Consider the following 5,439-nt stretch of genomic DNA (forward strand, 5'->3'; position numbering starts at 1 on the left):
TGATCGTCGATGATTCATCCTGTCCTTCATAATCGAATAATTTCCGTCTTTTTCCCCTGTATGATGATTTGAAATCTGGTGTTATGTCCATTTCCTTTGCAACTTCATTTGCTGCGATCATAGCTTTGCTAAATCCTTTACTTCTGTATTCCGCAAAGAATACGTTAAGACCTTTCAAATGCTTCGTGGCCAAATCGATTTGCATCTTTTGATTTTGCAATACTTTGCTGACGATGTTAATTTTTTATAATATTTCGTACCAAATGATAAGACTGGCAATAAATTCAAATTCATTTATCTTGCGCTCTATAGACAAAATCTCAATTTTCAATTTTTTTCAGATGCGTTGTTGCCAATTTCGATCAAGGCGTTTCGAAATTGACGAACTTGAAATCGAATAGCCTTTACACTATCAAAACGGCATTCCCACCTAATTTCTGATAATGGTTTAGGTGTAATTTTTTCAACGTGTTTTTTTAGAACATCCGAACGCAAAAATCCGCACCCTCCGCACCCTCCGTTCGCTTCCGATGCTGCGAATATCGTGTAAATCTTTTGTAAAACACCAAAAAAATGTAGTGCTTGGGTTGATGATTTTGCTATATCTCCCAATAACAAATTCAAGTTGTGACTGGTACGTCAAACGCTTTAGGATTTACGCGTAATATATTTGCTTGTATGTACTCCTCGATATATTCCCCTCATATTGTCACCGTTATCATATCCTTGTCCGCGACAGTCGGATATTTTTATTCCCAACTGATATACTTCGTGATGTTTGTGAGCATCGAAGTTCACAGATATTTAGCAAACATTCAAAGATATTAGAAATATTATAACACAGTTGAAGTTCCGAAAGCTGAGAATAATCCCGCTGTTTTATTATAAATGGAGGTCTTTTCGTATATTTTTCAATATGAGAAACAATCCCGTGAATCAGTTTTAGTTCAAGAGTAGATTTAATAGTAAAACAAAAGAAGTTATACCATTTGTACAATGGCATAGTCCCATTAGTCAAAGTCTCTTTAGCTGCTCTTCCCAATAATACTTTATGGTATGAAGCTGCTGGGTTAATCAACACAGTAGTCAGAAAGGTATCTCCCGGGCTGAAGACGACTTTGGCTCCCCGCGCCTTTATGGCGAGAAGCAGTCGATAATCGGCTTTTATCTTATGCGTCATATAGTTATAGTTACCTTCCCTCGCGGGCGCGGACTTGGCCGCAGCGCTATGTTTTAACGCCCTACCATAGCCAGCAACTCTCATTATATTCATGAGAAACGAAGAACCCTGAGCCAATGCGGTAGGGTGCGTTCCTAACTTTTCATCATATGAAAGATGAGTTTCCAACATCGCTATGGAAAACTCTTTTAATCGTGAAAGACCGTTACGATCAAACGCTTCAATCATTTCATTATAGCTGGTTCGCGTCGTTACGGCTTTTGAAAATTGATCCATTCTATCTCTCGGAAAGTTTCTTAGAGTGTATTTGTCTGTAGCTATCCCCGTCACGGGGTCCCCATGCTCATGACTTACATAGACAATTTTCTCACCCATATTCCCAACTGATATAGAATGAGCATGATAGTTTCAGATAGTCCTTTTCCTGTTGTATCGTGAACTATTTCGATAAAATGTTCCTTGATTTCAACCTCCTCATCTGTTATGTTGACATAACGAAGAACAACCGATAATTGCTCTTGATGGCTCGCATCTGGTGTACAATCCAATAAAATGGAATAATATTTTGCTCTCCTTATTGCATCGATAATTACTTTTTGTACTTTATTTGCCATTGCACTTATTAATTCGTTTTGAATTGAATGCGATGAATAATGATGCCCTTTTATGGCTGTTCTGTTTAAATCAGTGATGAGCAACTCGCAGACTGCGGTGGGCCAAAAGTGGAAATCTAATACTATGCGCGGGCCGCAACGAAGACAACATTAAATACTTTGTTGCGTCGCCAGTTCCAATTTCGGTCTGTGTATTCGCTACGGTCTCTTAATGTCTCTAATGAATTTAGTATTCTAAGACCCTGGTACACGCTTAAGCATTGTACCACGACTTAACCACCGAACTTCAGTGTTAAACAGAATATCGCCATATTCGCTTTCCATATCTTTTAAAAATTCTTTAAACTCACGATGGTTTAGTCCTCGAGATCTAATAAAATTTACAATTTTAATAATAGGTGGAACTACATTAGACATTTTTAGAACTTTAGCACCCAAATTTTCTTGATGTAAAATACAATGCGAAATAAATATTTCACGGCCTGTTAAATTTTTAATATCTTTCGATAATAATCCCGACAAACCAACATTCATACTGGACATGGCTCGAGCACTATCTGTACTTATTCCAACAATCTTTTCCATTGGGATATTTAATACATTCAGAACAGTTTTTATTTCTCTGTATATATCCTCTCCGGTAGTAGTTCCTACAATAGGAACTAAAGATGCAAATTCTTCCGTTACATTGAAATTGAAATCAGTTCCTCTTAAAAATACAGCAAGTTGTGCGGTATCATTTATGTCACAACTTTCATCCACAGCTAGAGAAATCCATTCTAACTTGGAAATATGTGTCCGCAAACTGTCCTCAATATTCTCTGATAGTTCGTCAATTCTCCTTGCGACTGTAAATCGCGACAAGCTAATTTTGGAAATTATATCCTATTATATCCTTTTGATTGGGGAAGGCAGCATCTGCTATCGCCAATAAACATTCTTTCACAATTTCTCCGTCATAAAAGGGTTTCATCTTTTTTGCCAAAATTTGACTAACAAGATAACTCGCACGAACTACCCTATCTGCGGTGGATGCAGTACTCTCAAGTGAATTTCGCAACTTTAAATTTAAACTCGCTTGTAATTCATCCACCATGTCTTTGCGTAACTGTTCTTCCAGATTATTAAATTTTAAAGAATGTTTACTATCATAGTGTCTCTTAATATTATATTTTTTCAACACAGATATTTTTTCACTGCATATCAAAGAAACAGCACTTTCATTGATACAAGTAAAAAAGTACTCGTACGTCCAACTATCGATAAACTGCCGATGTTCATTTTCAATTTTACGTTTACCAGAATTCGAGCTCATGGCAAAATATGAAAATACTCGACCGTTACGCGAAGAATGTGTTTTCGAAGGCCTGCGGGCCACCGAAATATCAGTAGTGGAAAATAATTTACAAGCGAAACAGTAAACCTTATCTTTAGATATAGAATAAATTAGCCATCTTCGTTTTGTCATTTGTTCATTCGTCAGTATTCTTGTAAAATATGTTGCAGAAAAGTTCCTGTTATTTTCGTTCTTAGGGAAGTTAAATTGAGTAACTTGTACAGGACCATGCTGAATTATTAAATTTACTGTTTGTTGTGTTCTGTCAATTGGCCACGTGCTAGGATCTTCAATGTCAAAATTTCTGTTTTCTTCTTTTTGTGCTTCAATTTCCATATTTTCAATATCTTTTTCTTGATGAGTTTCACAATCGCTCGTTTTTCTATTGTTTCCATTTTCGTTCAATTCAGTTTCGTTGGTGTCTTCTTCATTTTCCATCACAAGTGTATTCAACTCTTCGTTTTCCTCTTCCAAAGGGATATGATTCATTGCCGTATGTTCTTCACATTCGTTTGGCTGTCTTGAATGACTAGTAGTTTCAATTACTTACTTCAAAATGTTGTTTGTTTGCTGTTTAATATAATCGTCTCGCTGCTTGTTCCGTTTCAGTTTTTCAGCCCCACTTAAGTATTTCCGTCAACGATCCTCTATCCCTGCTAGCCATAGCGGTTCTTAAAAAAACATATTTCTGTGTATAAAATTTTATCTGTTACAAAAATGAATAAAATCGGGTGCCAAAAAACGTTTACTGCAAGATAGGATAAACTACATATTTCATTAGTTTGTATATAGTTGAAACATTTCTCTGTTCTTGCTCACTTTATCGAAATTTTAACATTTGGGGCGAAATTAATTTAATAATAACGAATTGAAATTCTGAACTAGTTATATGTATTGGATTTAATTTGTGTGACTGACATCCTTTTTTTCTGCGACACTTTTTCAGTTAAGGTTGATTTTAACTTAAAAGAGGGGAAATAATTGAAAAAAGTACTTACCAGAAATCAAACGTTTTGAAAATGTATATGTCACGGTTTATACCACAATATAACTTTGAAAAATATTCGTCGTCTTAAATTTACCGAAACGTAACGATCACAGTCCTTGCCACGCGTCAAGAGATTGACTAACGCTCAGCATCAAAGACCGTAGCAATGCAATAGCCTGATGCGTATTTGTTTAAAACATATGAACCGCAAGACGGCAACTGACACACAACCACTAGTAAATGTCAGGCTTTGCTGTGCCCCAGTTCCTATGCAAGTTCGTAGGAGCTGCGTCAACAGACTTGCAAAAATTGGGGAGTCTTATTTCTATTTTTTTAAGCAATTTTTTAAACAAATCCAAGTAATATTTTTTCGCATCCATAATTCGCTTTCAAGGGGCACAAAATTCAATGAAAGTGCAAAATCTGTAATCATGTATGACTTTTGCAAAAAACTATTGATGTAGTTTAATTCCTCTAAAAAGTACATTTCTCTGAAAGCGTCTGGATTTTTTTTATCTAAAGTAGTTTCCAGGATATGAGGACTTTATGAAGTTACATTGAACTTTGATGATTTTTGTCACTCCTTTAAACTAAATCATCGCTACTAAAAAAATGTCTTGCATCTGTCAATGGTATCATCATTCTGTAAAAAGTTAATCAAAATCGGTGTTTTTTAATTGGATAATTTTCGTAGACCGCGGGGCCTCTCAAAACGCGGGGCCGGGTTCCGGCGAACGAGCTGAACCTGCCTTGCGCCTGCCCTGCTAAGACCGCTAAGAGAAGAACATGCCCACACCATAATGCTTCTACCTCCATGGTAAGGCGGTGGCCGGGGCTCAAGATTGTGTGCGTGCATCCCCTCCCTAGTTCCGCACACGTACACGAGATTTGCAAGGGTACGGGATGCCCGCTTTCATTTCTTAATAATGCAAAGATAGTACTGTTCTGTAGTCAAAAGAGCTAGATAAAAGTTCAATCTAGGCGGCAAAGGTCCTCAGAAGTCCTACTTTTGCGTTTTTTAGCCGTAATTTGCAATATTCAGCAGCATACTGCTTGTCGAGTGACATTATCGTAAATATCGAGAGATTTAGAGTTCGTATGGAGTTCGTAGGACCTTTCCCGCCTAGCGGGAACATATAGGATCTCAATGCAACGCCAATCACGTTGTATGCTTACGTATTAATCAAATAAATGCGGGAACCCAGAAAAATTGGATCATTGAGTACTACATCAAAATATAGTTGCGGCATTTTTCGCTACGAGCGCTGCACTCTGTTCCCGATCTCTCTCATCGTCAGCAGTCACTGTATCGGTAAAACAG

At 37.0% G+C, this 5,439-nt stretch overlaps 1 pseudogene; it reads right to left on the bottom strand.

The window, feature by feature from the left end:
- Window positions 1-3,246: 3,246 nt before the first annotated feature.
- Window positions 3,247-3,794, bottom strand: LOC143360940 (uncharacterized; annotated as a pseudogene).
- Between the last annotated feature and the right edge of the window lie 1,645 nt (window positions 3,795-5,439).

The sequence above is a fragment of the Halictus rubicundus genome, chromosome 14 (genome assembly GCF_050948215.1).
Source record: "Halictus rubicundus isolate RS-2024b chromosome 14, iyHalRubi1_principal, whole genome shotgun sequence".
NCBI lineage: Eukaryota > Metazoa > Arthropoda > Insecta > Hymenoptera > Halictidae > Halictus > Halictus rubicundus.